Source organism: Stegostoma tigrinum, unplaced genomic scaffold (assembly GCF_030684315.1).
Source record: "Stegostoma tigrinum isolate sSteTig4 unplaced genomic scaffold, sSteTig4.hap1 scaffold_58, whole genome shotgun sequence".
NCBI classification, from domain to species: Eukaryota; Metazoa; Chordata; class Chondrichthyes; order Orectolobiformes; family Stegostomatidae; genus Stegostoma; species Stegostoma tigrinum.
The window spans coordinates 89,707-104,418 of record NW_026728516.1 but is presented as its reverse complement, the minus strand read 5'-3'; positions in this window follow the sequence as shown (position 1 = coordinate 104,418).

Sequence of the window (14,712 nt, the reverse complement as noted above, 5' to 3'; positions counted from 1 at the left end):
CAGCTGTAACTTAAAATGCGATCTGTCTGTGCAGCCTGTTTGATGTTCAGAATTTGTCTGCACACAGGGCGTCCTTTTGTTTGCGACCTCCACAGCAGGAGTTAATGACTGACACCAAACAGTGCCACATTAACTGAACCTGAGTGAAACACTCACTCACTGAGAGACACCCCCAACGGCCCTGAGTTGCTGGGCTGCAGACAGTACAACATGGAAGGGAGGGTTAATAATGAGCCATTGTTTCTCCCCCACCCGCTCCCTCACAGAGACAGGGAGACTGACGTCATAAACCCATGGCGTCATTCCCGTGCAGATAGAAGCCGTTCAGCCCATTGGGTCCACAGCGACTCTCTCCCTCTTGTACTTCTCTGCAGTTATTCACAATCGGTGATATCTGTCCTGATAATGGTGAACTGTATCTGTGTCATGATGCAGTCTCTGATATCCTGATCCTTTTGTCATTCACGTCTGAAACAGCGTGGGGAATTACTGCCAGGCATGACAAAAAAGACTGCAAGTAATGAGTTTCTACTTCACCAGTTTATTCCCATCTCAGAGAGGAAGTTTTGTGATTCAGTTCGGAGCAGGCTGACTGAGAACAGGAGAAGACCATTCAGACCTTCACAAGTGTATCAGCTCTCCTGTGTGTCCTTGGCCAGTGCATCAACGTGAGGTATTTATTTCAGATACATGAAGCTGAGGGAAGCAGACAGTTGATGAAAATGCACAGTGCAGTTCACTGCAAGCCACAGCACTGACCAATAGAAAATAGCAGAGGATGGTTTCGATCCATCGACCTCTGGGTTATGGGCCCAGCACGCTTCCACTGCGCCACTCTGCTACCATGAGCCATGTGTGTCTCAGGCAAGTATTCAGCTTTCCATCTGGAGTGCAACATTTCCATTCGATGAAGATGTTAAAAGATCTTCACTGTTGTGTTGTTGCACAGACTTGTCACAGCTGTGTAAGTATAAGGTTTGCCTAATTTCACACATTCTTTTGGTCGATTTCACTCAGAATCACAAAACTTGTCACAGCTCAGATGGAGGCCATACACCGCACCTTAGTTATGCCACGTCTCCCCAGTAAGCAACTGACTATCACTTTCAGGATCAATCTTTTGCCTTCTCCCTGTAACATCTGCACAGGTACTTTTAACATAACAGTCCAATTGCATTTTTGTTGTTTGAATCTGCCTCTGTCGCTGTCAGATCGTGATTTACCGACCCGAACCATTCCTTGTGTGAGAACGTTCTTCCTCAAGTCACTTTCACTTCGTTTTCCTCATGCCGTCAAATATCTGCCTAATCATTCTCAATCCCTTCAGGCATGGTGTGGTAGAACTTTCCCGCATTTATTTCCACTGTCCAGACCCCTCGTGACTTGGAAAGCTTCATTCGGATCACTTTACAGCCTTCTATTCCCCAAGGAGAACTGTCTCAACTTTCCAACGCATTTTCATTTCTGGCATACAGGTACATTTTAAACCTTCAATATTTGGACCTATCTTCGATACTCCTTACTCACAACACCTTCAATGCCTCCAGAAACAATTATTTTGATGCGGCCTGGACTGTTTTGTACTTCCAGTCTCCTCTTTGTCTATGATTCGCATGAGCCTGTTTAGCACTATCCCCAATCACTTCACATTCCCACTTTCTGAAGTTTCATGTTCATGATTGAGCAACGCTTCAGCCTAAGAATTCATTCAGATTCGGATTGCCCATGTGAACCTTCTAAAACTCTTGTTATTCCTTTGAACAAGTGTATCCCTTGGCCGTGATCGCTGCAATGGGACCTCTACCCTATCCCAAAGTCAAGCATTTCAACTTCATTTCACGAAGACACTTTTTGAGATAATTAATTGGGTACTTTGGCAAAACACGGGTGGTTGTTTAGATGTAAAACTGGGACTTCTGGCATTTATAAATGCTGTAAGGCCCAACGCAAGAATCATACCCCTGGACCAACGAGCCACCTGTAGACCACAGGGGCCAATCCTCAACCAGCTGGGACTCGCTTCGTGTGACGTACATCCCACAATGCTTCAGGAATTCCAAGGATCAAACAGTTTCCCGAATATTATCCCTTGACCTTGATTGTTCTTGGAACAAAACCAAAATTGCTGGAAAAGTTCAATACGTCTGGTAGTATTTGTGAAGGAAAATCAGGGTTACTGTTTTGGGTTGGGTGAATCTTTCTCAGAACTGACTGTTTAGACTTATTTCCCAGGACATGGCTCACAGCCTCACCTGTTGGCCCGGCAAGTGGATATCTTAAAGCTCTTTAACTTTTATGAAGGTTTGTGCTGGTTCTGCTATGACAGGCAGTGAATTACCTTTTCCCACTGTTGGTAGTCTGAGTGAAATGTGTTTTTCCTGCTGTTTTGATTCCTGTCACAAGCAAAACGGAGGAAGCAAACAGCCCTTGCATTCATTCCCAGCTTTTGCCCACAGTCAGCAGGATATGAATCTGTGCAAAAACACACAAATGGATTTGAAATCCATTGCCATAGCCATTAACCAAGAGATGCTTGTTAATATTAACAGCAGAGTTCATAAAGGGAGCCCGCAGAAGAAGTCTACTTGAATTTTCCACAGCACGCAAAAGGGGTTCAAAAAAGGTCATAGCACAAGGTCAGAGTTCATGGTGTTGGGTAATAAATGAGCATGGACTTCCTATTGTTTAATGAACAGAAAACACAGAATCGGGATTAAAGGGTATATTTCATGTTGAAATACCCACACCCCACAACTCACCCACTGTACTCTTGAGTACACTATTTGATGGGCACTGTTGTCTCAGAGATCTTTTAACTTGATGTAATTCATTAAACCTGCCACATTGCACATTACCAGATCTAAATTAGCCACATACCACATCCTACCCCAAATTCATCTTTTGCCTCGTTGAACAGTTATGGAAACATTTTTCTCTGAAATTTATCACCTTCATAAAAAAGGGGCTTTCCAGTGAAGGAAAAATCGGAAGCCATTCTTTTCTTGGCACAGATTATTTACAGAGTACAGCATTATGGGTGTGTAGTTCCTTACTCTGCTCTGTGTCTGCAAGTGTCTTGTTATTAGTTCTCCAGTCACCAAAGAATGTGTACGTAATATTTAATATAAATGAACAACTACAGTCAAGGCCACTAAAACATTTATCATCTGTGTGGCTACCAAGGTGTCTCAGTAAGTGAGATGACTGATTGAATCCTTTCCCACTCTCAGAACAAATGCAAGGGTTCTCTCCCGTGTGAATTCACTGGTGTGAGACCTGATGGAAAGACTGGCTAGATCTCTTCCAACACTTGGAGCATTTATTGACATCTGCTAAGTGTGATCTCACTGGTGTGTAGCAGGTAGGATGTTTGAGCGAACCATTTCTAAACTCAAAGCAATTATCGAGTCCGAGAGATATTCAGCACAGAAACAGAGTCTTTGGTCCTTCTCGTCCATGCCGACCAGATTTCCAAAATTTATTTCGTCCTGTTGGCCAACATTTGGCCCATATCCCCCTAAACCCTTCTTGTACATGTATCCATGCTGATGCCTTTTATATGTTGTGTTTATACCAGCCTACACCATTTCCTGTGTGAGTTCATTCCATACACACACCATCCTGCGTGTCAAAACATTACACCCTATGTCCCTTTAAAATTTTTACCCTCAAACCTTAAACCTATAACCTCAAGTTTGGACTCCCCTACCCTGGGAAAAAGACCTGATCACTACCCCTCATGGTTTTATTAATTTCGATAAGGTCACCCCTCAGCCTCCAATTCTCCAGTGTAAAGAGCTCGATTTTATTCAGCCTCTCCTTCCGGATCATCTGCTCCAACCCTGGCAACATCGCTGTAAACCCTTTCATCTTTCCTTGAGCAGGGGGAAGAGGATTGAATGCAGTTTGCGAAGTTTCGTCTGTGTGTATTAACGTGGTCAGTGGGTACAGAGAGGATGAACACATCCCCTTTATCCCACCACTTTAAATTGTGAAAATATCGGTTTTAAAGCAGTGTAAGAGGGGATTGTATCTTTCTGTGCATGTTTACTGGAAATGTTCAGCTGTGAACTATCTGTCTTTTAAAAAACCGGTGTGTGAGTTAAATTCTCACTGATTAACATTGAGATAGAAAAAAAGTTTCTGTGTTCGGGTGTTGAAGTTCACGAACATATGGATTGGAGCTGAATCAGCTTGTGTGGTGTTGAATCAGCTTGTGTGGAGCTGAAGCAGCTTGTGTGGTGCTGAAGCAGCTTCTGTGGCGCTGAAGCAGCTTGTGTGGCGCTGAAGCAGCTTGTGTGGTGCTGAAGCAGCTTGTGTGGAGCTGAAGCAGCTTGTGTGGTGCTGAAGCAGCTTGTGTGGTGCTGTGGCTTAGTTGGCTAATGTGCCTTTCTGACAATCAGCATAGCTGTGGTTTGAGTCCTACAGGTGCCTATGGCTTAGACTGACAGTATCTTGTCCAAACCTCTTGTAAATAGTGCCAGTTGCTTGGTTCCTGAAAGCTGAAGTGGCTTGTTTCTTGTGTTTAAACTCAATGCATTATTATTCCTCTGCTCCCACTCCAGTTACCTGAGCTTAACCCAACTGGCTGTTTTGTTTGTTGCTGTTTTGTGATCTGTAACAATTGACACTTATCAGCCACTCAGAGAGAGAAATTTTGATAAATATCCCGATTTGACAGATAAACCTGATAACTTTTGCCGGAGATGACATGATTGAAATGCATAACTAATCTAGTTCCAATTAATGATCTGTGGACCTGAAAGGTTACCTCTCTTCTGCTCCACAGATGCTGCCAGGCCTGCTGAGTTTCTTGGTCAATTCCTGTTTCTCTTTCAGACTTTCAGCATCTGCAGTTCTTTGACTACTGTTAACTTGAATAATTTCTGGGACAAAACAGTCCATCTATCAGCTCCAGAGTTTCTTTCCTGCTCCTGAAAATCAGTCATCACAATAAACGAGCAGAATAGAGCTCCCATTCCCTGACCGAAAACGGAACCCAGCCTGCGGTAGTGAAAGCGCCAAATCCTAACCGCTACACCACCAGGAAGGGTACTTCAGGCTCTTGTGTCTTTTCTCACCGACACTGCTTCTGACTTTTTATTTTGTACCATTTTGGCTGCAGATCAGTTTCTCCCTTTCACCAAAATTCCCTTTGCCTTTTTAATTCCCTGCTGCATCTGCAATCCTACTTTTAGCGATACATGCACAAGGACACCCAAGTCCCTCTGCACAGCAGCATGTGCAATTTTTTTACCATGTAAAACATAGTCCATTTTGCGTTATTCCTACCAAAATAAATGTCCTCACACTCATCAACATTGTACTCCATCTACCAGGCTTTTGCTCACTCACTTAGACTATCTACATGCCTCTGCAGATGTTTAGTGTCTTCTGCATACTTTGCTCTATACACGTCTTAGTGTCATCTGCACATTTTGACACACCACACTTAGTCCACAGTTCCAAATCATCGGTATTAATTGTAAACAATTGTGATGCTAACACTGATTCCTGAGGTACACCTCTAGCCACTGAACGCCAATGAGAAAAACACCCATTTACCCCTACTCTTTGTTTTCTACTGGTCAACCAATCCTCTATCCATGCCAATACATTACCTGTAATATGGTGCAACTTTATCTGATGGAGCAGCCTTTGGTGTGGCACTTGTCTTCTGGAAATCCAGGTACAACACATCCACAGGTACCCCATTGTCCACATTGCAAGTAATGTCCTCAAAGAATTCCACCAAATTAGTTAAACAAGACCTACCCTTCATGAACTCATGAAACCAAGTGGGACAATTTATATCCAGATGTCTTGCTATTTCCTCCTTGAATATAGATTCAAGCATTTTCCCCACTGCCGAAGTTAAGCTAACTGGACCAAAGTTACCGGCTTTTTGCCTACTTCCTTTTTTAAACAGTGATGTCACATTGGCTGTTATCAATCTGCGGGATCCACCCCAGAGTCCAGTGAATTTTGGTAAATAGTTGCTCGTGCATTTGCTCTGTCCCCAATCACCTCTTTTAATATCCTGGGATACAGTTCATCAGGGCCAAGAGACCCCCATGTCTACTGTTAGCCACATTACCTTGCCCAGAACAGCCTCCTTAGTGATAATGATAATCTCTATCACAATCAGTGAGAGTTTCACATCAGAGGTGAATTAAATGGAAGAAGCATTGAAATACATTGCTTTCATTAGCTCAGAAACAGTACTACAGAAATGTTCTTTATTGAAACATACAAGTGTTATTGGCGATGTAACCGATTGAATGCAGAAAGGTCCGTTCCCTTCTGGGGCCGCCTGGGAACGGAGTGTCTAATATCAGAATGGAGGGCGCACATTTAACGCAGAGTCGAGGTAAAATTTATTCTCTGAGATGGTTGTGAATCAGTGGATTCCTTTACAGAAGAAGGTTGTGGAAGCTGGGCCACAAAGTAGATTTAAGGCTGAGTTTGAAAGATTTTTAGCAGCAAGGGTACCAGAGGTTAAAGAGAAATCTAAGAAAATGCAGTTCAGGATCATCAGGTCAGGATTGTTGGCCGAAGAGCCTGTTTCCACACTGTAGGAATTCCCTGATTATCTGCTCATTTCATAGCAGAGCAGACTTGATGGGCTGAGTTGTCTCCTTCTCCTCCAAAACTGCATCATGTTAATATAAAGCTGCAAAACTGACCGGAGCAAATTTTGCTTAAAAACGGGTAGATCCCATCGGGACACTGAACCTCAGTGATATTTGCAAAGAACAACAAACAAAAGGGCAGTCATTGTCAGAAGTGGGATTCAAACGCACAACACCAGTCATTGACCAGAACAGCCAGCTTTACAGTGGAAGGAGTCTATTTCTTGACGCTGGCGCCTTCGACCACTCGGCCATCCCAACACACCTTGGCTGCTCCAGAGTGACCTGTATGCCAGGGTAAACAGGAAAAGCCAGAACAGCACCCACACTGAGCCTGGCTCCATTAGGCCCACAGTCACCTCTCACAAACCACCGTTGCCCTTCACTTTTCCTGGCCTCCCCCTTGTTCTTGTCTTAAACAATTGCACGTCAGGAAATTGTAGCTGACATTGCTGATGCAGATCTGTAATATAGATTGAACTGACACCGCCTGGTCTATGACATAATTCTACATCTAAAGAACAGTCAATATTTCATAGTTACTATTGCAAATAATAACCATGAACATGGCGCGGCAGTGAAGGCACTGGATCCTTATCAGCAGACTGTGAGGGAAGACGTATACCTCTACCACCCTGGTCACTGCCTGATTCAGCATTCCATCTCTCATCCTTCTGCACATGATCCCTTCAGCTCCATCTTGTTGTTGTCGCATTGTCTTGGTTAATAATGCACAGACTATCCTGCCATCTATTACATTGCAGTTTCTAATGCATGAAACCCTAGCTGACAGGGCACAGCCTTCGCTCTGTAGCGCAGTATTGAAACAAATGCTCTTGTTAAGCACCAGTCATGAGTTTACTTCTAACTGGAGGAGATGAGAATGTTTGTACAACTGCCGCATCCAATATCCGAAGGAGGGTTTTCAATCTTGCCTGAAATTATGCCAGTGTCATTTCCTCCACAGGCCAGCAGTGTGGTGAGGTGAGGTATTATAAACTGTAGGTTGACAAGGAAACAATGGGGGACCAACACGGAGAGGGGAGCGGCCGAATGCTTTATTTCTTTGCTGTAGTCAGATTCTGGTTTTGAAGTGTGAAATGGGACTATAGAACCCAAATGGGTGAAATCCTACTTTCTCGGGGTTGGTCTCTGCTGAGGCCTTTGTCACCTTCTGGGAAATGTGTCTGTGTATTCCCTTCTGAGGGTGAAAGTGTGGCCCAGTTCCCCAAGGGAACGTGAACATCTCAAACAGCCAGTCCATCACCCTGTAGCACACAAGGCTATGGGCCAAGGCTGGAAACTGGGATGTTGAGCCTCTTTCTCTGCTGTAAAAACACAATGATTCAATCATTTTGGAGGAAAAACAACTGTTGAAGAAATAAAAAAAAAAGAAGCCAAGAGTTGTGCCATTAAGAAACGATGCACACATGTCTGCCGCTATCCCTGTTGGTCTAGTGGTTAGGATTCGGCACTTTCACTGCCTCAGCCCGGGTTCGATTCCTGGTCAGGGAATCAAGTTTTATTATTCCTTCTGGTGACAACGCAAAGGCAGTGCAACTCTGTCTGCAATCCTTTCAATGACAGTTCCTGACCCCGAGAACATCAGGGTCCATATTCCAGCCGCTCGAAGAGGGGAAAGGTGCCTTAGCCGTCACTGCTCAGTCAGGCTACTCACCTTTGTGTTGTGTTGTTAGCAGGGACATCAGCAGTGAGGGTAACATTCACAAAGTACACAACCAGCAAAGATAATCACAGTCGCCACTTCAATTCAATTGTCTCCCCTTTGTGACGCAGTGAGTTTCACTGCCATTTGTCGTCAGGAAGCTACAATTCACCTGATCGAGTCTGCTCAGCTATTCAATGAGATCGCTGCTGATCTGATAAATGTCAACTCCGCTTTCCTGCTTTTCCTCCATAACCTGAGGTAAACCCAAACCTAATCACAACATCCGGAAGTTTAGATGACTTCAGTGACCTGTGCATGTTTGCATGAAATTGAATAATATGAAATGAGCGAAAAAAAGCCCTTCCCACAATTCAACCCAGTGCAGGGTCAGCCATATGACAAAACTAAGAGAGGAAAGACGTTACCTCTATTTCTCCCAGCACAGATTTCTCTCTTGATGAATTGAATATTTGCAGCATTTTTCATTATAATTGTGACATTTTCATGGACAGATCCTCACTCAACCCACAAACAACTGTGCTTCCAAAAACTATTTTGCCTCAGATTAAAATTGCTGTGCATCTTTTCATACAGCTTGAGGTTCCAATTATCCCTGCTCCATGTCAACAGAAGCTGCTCCGGGTGAGGTTGGAGCTCACAGACTCGGCATTTCACGCGCCTCTATGGCCATTGAAGGGCCTCGTGCTCACCGATTGCATCACTTCTATCTGTATCCCCATGGTCACTGTCTGATTCACCATTGCATCTTTCATCCTTCTGCACATCATCCCCGTGGCTCTATCTCAATTTTTTCACATTGCCTTGGCTCATAATGCACAGACTATCCCGTCATCTATTATCACAGCGTATGTCTGCACGCTCATTGACACCCCCATTTCCGGTTATATCTTCATGGCTGGATCACTGAGTTTCCCTGGTTCTGGGCCCAGGAACTGGGATTATATGGTTGTATGCAGCACTGGTTACTTCCTTGTGTGAGGGAGCTGATGAAATATCCAATGTTAAACTAGATTACTATTGAAAGGTACATTTCAACAAGAGCCAGCACTATACACTGAGTCTTTGATATTTCGTCGAAACCTATCAATCTCAGTCTTCAATATAATCATTGATGGCATCTCCACAGTCCCTGGTAGCATCGTAATTACAGATTCCAGCCCTCTGTGAATCTCCACATTACAGCGCACTGCATGGAAAGAATTCCAGTTGTCGATCTGGTGCTGTTCCTAACATATCCTCTGCCACTGTAGTTATTGCTTGTTGCACACCAGCGAACTCATGTGGTGCGGTGGTCGTATTGTGGTTAGTACTCTGTGTTGTGGCCACAGCAACCTCGGTTCGAATCTGAGACATGGCAGTGGGTGCTTGCTGTATTTTGCTTTACTCCTTGTGCCACGGGCCACAGAAATGCAGCAAGTATCAAACATTTTTACGTGAAAATATTCTTTGAGGTGGTGACAATCATTTCTCAACCCCGGCTCTCTCACATATCTGCATTTGATGTGTCAGAATTCAAACCCACCACTTACAGAATTTTCTCCCTCCCACAATCACTAAATCTCCTTTACGTCCCTCCTTCCACTTCACTGAGACACTGCACAATCTAACATCCATTTCCACGTTGACATTGTTCATTCTGTCTTGTTGTAGTCTGCATTGCTGAGTGAACGTGGCCTGTCTCACCACCAGGAACTCTAAACCAGATGAAATATTTAGATACTAGGATGGTAAGATCAAGACTCATGGAGCAGCTTTTACTGACATGGACCAGTGATTATTGGAACATCAGGCCTAGGAAAATGACCGATGGCAATAATGAGCAACATGGACTGCATCGGAAAAGACCAGTTTCAGTGGCTTTCTGCAACATTCATTGTATTTGTTCATTTCGCTATAGCGAGAGTATTGGGGGCAGTTCATTAATTCACATTATTGTGGGATGTGGTAGCAACAGAAACTGTGCTGAAGAGATTTACCAGGATATTGTCCCAGCTGAAGAGTTTCCGTTACGAAGCGAGATCGAATAGACTGTGGTTGTTTTCCTCAGAGCAGAGCAGATGTACAAAATAATGAGGGTAGACTATGTAAACGCTTCCCCTTGAGGGAGGGATCAACCACCGGGGACCATAGATTTAATGTAAGAGGAAGGAAGTTTTGAGTAAATTTATAAAAAATCGCTTTTAGCCAGTGGATATTTGGAATGTGGAAGCCACTGCCTGCAAGTGTCCGAGAGGCAGAGATCCTCATGACTTTAAGAAGCATTCAGATGTGAATTTGTGATGCTGTGGCATTGATGAGCATGGGCGAAGCAATAGGAATAGAATTTGGATACTGAAGCGATTGTATGTGATTGGTGCACATGTAAAGGGCTTAAGGGGCATTTGCACCTGATGCTCTCATTAGCATTGTGGTCAGTCTCCCCACCTTTCACGAAGGAGACCAGGGTTCAATTTCCTACTGGACCCGACCCAAGCATTTTTGGGGCCATTCAGCAAAACGGACCCAGCTTCGATTTCAGCTTCAGCTGATGTCTGCATGGAGTTTGCACATTCTCACCATGTCTGCGTCTCAGTGCTTCTATTTCTTCCCATGGCCTAAACGTATGCAGGCTGGCTGAATTGAACACATAGAACACAGATGAGTACAGCACAGGCTCTTCCACCCACAATGTTGTGCCAAAATATTATCCTACTCTAAGATCAAACTACCCTGCTTACTCTATATTTTACGATCATCCTCGCAACTGTCCAAGACTCGGTTAAATGTCCCGAATGTATCTGACTTGAATACCACCGCCGACAGAGCATTCCATGCACCCACCACTCTCTGTGGAAAGAACCTACCTCTGACATCACCACAATACCTTCCTCCAAACACCTTATATGTATGCCCCCTCATAATAGTCACTTCTGCTCTGGGAATAGGTCTCTGGGTATCCATGCTATCGATGTCTCTCATCATCTTATTTACCTATATCAAGTCACAGCTCATCCTTTTTCCAAAGAGAAAAGCCCGAGCTCCCTCAACCTTTCCTCATAAGACCTGCCCTCCAGTTCAGGCAGCATCCTGGTAAATCTGCTCTGCACCCACACAGAAGCTTTCGCATCCTTCCTATAATGAGACGATCAGAACTGAACACAATATTCCAAGTGTGGTCTAACGAGTGTTTTAAGCAACTGCAATATATCCTTATGGCTTTTAAACTCAATTCCCTTGCCAATGAAAGCCAACATACCATACACCTTCTCAACAACACTATTAATTTGGGTAGCAACTTTGACGGGTCTATCGATGTGGACCCCAACATCCCTCTGTTTCTTCACATTAGCAAGAACATTCGGTTGACCCTAAATTCTGTATTTAAAGTCAACCTTTCAAAATGAATGACTTCACACTTTTTCAGGTTGAATGCCATCTGCCACTTCTTTGCCCAGCTTTTCATCTTGTCAATGACCCATTGCAAATTCCAACAGCCGTCCACACTACCCACCATGCCAGCAAACTTCGTGTCATCATCAAACGTACTAACCCATCTTTCCACTTCCTCATCCAAGTCATTTATAAAGACCACAAAGAGTGGGGTTCCCAGAACAGATTCTTTCAGAACACCACTGATCGCCAAGCTTCAGGCTGAATAATTTCCATCTATTACAATCCTTTGGCTTCCATTCTGTACCCATACAACCAAATTTCCATGAATCCCATGTCTCCTAGCTTTCTAAATGAGCCTAACTTGGGGAACCAAATCAAATGCTTCTCTAAAATCCATATGCACCACATCCATTGCTTGATCTTCATCAATGTCATTTGCCACATCCTCAAAGAATTCAGTAAGGCTTCTGAGGCATGATATGCCCCTCAAAAAGCCACACTATTTCGAATCAAATTGTGCATGTCCAAATAATCATAAATACTGTCTGTCCGAATCCTCTCCACCAATTTGCCCACCACAGAATGACTGACTCTTCTGTAATTCCCAGGATTATACCTATTCCCTTTCTTGAACAAGGGAATAACATTTGCCACCCTCCAATCATTTGGTATTACTCCAGGAGGCAGTGAGGACGCAAAAGTCATCACCAAAGGCAAAGCATTCTTTCCCTTGCTTCATCCTCCTTCCGAACATCAACCTGTTTGACCGTATCTGTCTTTTTCATGCTATCCTCACAAATGTTATGGCCCGTCTCACTGGTGAATACTGAAGCAAACTATTCATCAAGGACCTCCCCTACCATGTCTGACTCTGAGCGCAAGTTCCCTCCCACTATCCCTGGTAGGCACCACCATTACTCTGACCATCTTCTTGTTCCTCACACAATGAGAGAATGCCTTGGGATTTTCCTTCATCCAACTGTGGATCCGTGGGGACTGTGAGAGGAGTCACAATTCCCCATACAAGCTGCAAACACATCGGCGCAATCATCTCAGGAAGAAATTGTTCAATTGCTTGATGTGTGAGAAGGCATTCACAGCGGTTTCACACTGGAAAGGGGCTGTTTCCCTGCTGTGGGAGTGGTAAGGAAATCATTCAGCCATCCCACCTGCTGGCACACCAATTGGTCCACACTGGGGAGAGACCACTGACCTGCTCGGTGTGTGGGAAGGATTTCTCCCGGTCATCCAGCCTTTTGAAACCCCAACAGGTTCACTCTGAACAGAGTTAAATGTACAGATTGTGGGAAGTGCCATAAAAGCTCAGGGGGAACCGATGTACTTTCAACATGCTCACACTGAAGGAAGACCGTTCAAGTGCTCTCACTGTGGGGCTGGGTTCAGGGCATCATCAACCCTCACTGTACAGGAGAAAATACCCACTGGGGAGAGGTCATTCACCTACTCTGTGTATGGGAGAAAATTCACTCAGTCATACAGCTTGAAGAAACACTAGTGGGTTCACAAGTAACTTCAGTAATTGGACATTCCTTTTGTTTGTTCATGGGATCATGCCATCAGAAGCTCAGCAAGCTTTTATCATCCGTTCTAACTGCCCAGAGGATGGTTCAGAATCAAACTAATGGTTATAGGACGGATTCACATAGAGGTCAGAATAACAATGGTTCCCAGACCCGATGGCATTGAATTGATTTTCTGGTCTCTTGTCCCGTTTCTGGAACAATAGTGAATAAATTGGTGCAATTGATTTAAAAGTGAAAGACCAAAATGTTTTTTTTCTGTCTCTGATTTAGCATGCCCTGCTGTTTTCTCAGTAGTTATTGGCAACCTCATGGCCCTCACACCATCACCTGTTCCGGAGAGTGTTACAGGAAAGAGGGAATGGTCAACTGTATCTGGTCACTCAAAAAAGGTCACTGGACCTGAAAGGGTAACTCGGATTTCTTTCATAGGTGCTGCTGGGCCTGCTGAATTTTTCCAGCGATTTCTGTTTTTGTTTCTGATTTCCTGCATTTGCAATTTTTTTTGTAATTTATTTTTTCAATATCCACATTGTCTGTTTCAGAGGAGCCTCATTGATAGGTTTGGTCGGTTTTGGAAATTGAAAGTTAAGCCACAGATCAGGCAATGATCTAATTGAATGACAGAACAGGCTTGAGGGGCCGAATGGTCTACTCCTGTTCCGATAAAAGTTTTCCATCTGCATCATGTGGCGTTATGTCTCCTCACTCTTCACTTCACATCCCTGACTGTTACACTATGTGCTATTACTGGCTGAGCAAATCTCCTGTGTTTGAACCTAAGTCTGTTACTCTTCGGTGCCCCTTCTTCGCCTGCCCAGGTTTGACTCTCATCACAGAATTTTGTCTCGACTGCAGAAATTCTCCAAAGATCCTCAGGCAGCACATTCCAAACACATAACCACTTCCACCTGGAAGAACAAGGGCAGCAGATATATGGGAAGATCACCACCTCCACGTTCCCCTCTAAGTCACTCACCATCCTGACTTGGAAATATATCACCGTTCCTTCACTGTTGCTGGGTCAAACCCCTGGAATTCCCTCCCTAATAGCATTGCGGGTCACCACACAGCAGGAGGACTGCAGCAGTTCAAGAAGGCAGCTCACAACCACCTTCCCAAGGGCAACTACTGATGGGCAAGAAATGCTGGCCCAGCCAGGAACACCCACATCCCACACATTAATTAAAAAACTACTGTGTGAACAGTTGCAACAGGAGGATCCTGGAGTCTCATTCCCCTGTGTGAGAAACAGTACCTGCTCACAAATTCAGCCTGAGACAAAGTCTTGGAAACAAAATAGTTTTATTCTGTATGATCTTGCAAGAAAGGGTGTCTGCTAGACAGGCACACACTACAAAGCATGTTAAACATTCTTATACAGTTTACAAGTTGCGGAATCATGCCTCCCTGCTCCCATTGGTCTTCTCTTATCCTATCATTCCCCATCCTGTCGGACAGCCCTTGTTTATTGTTC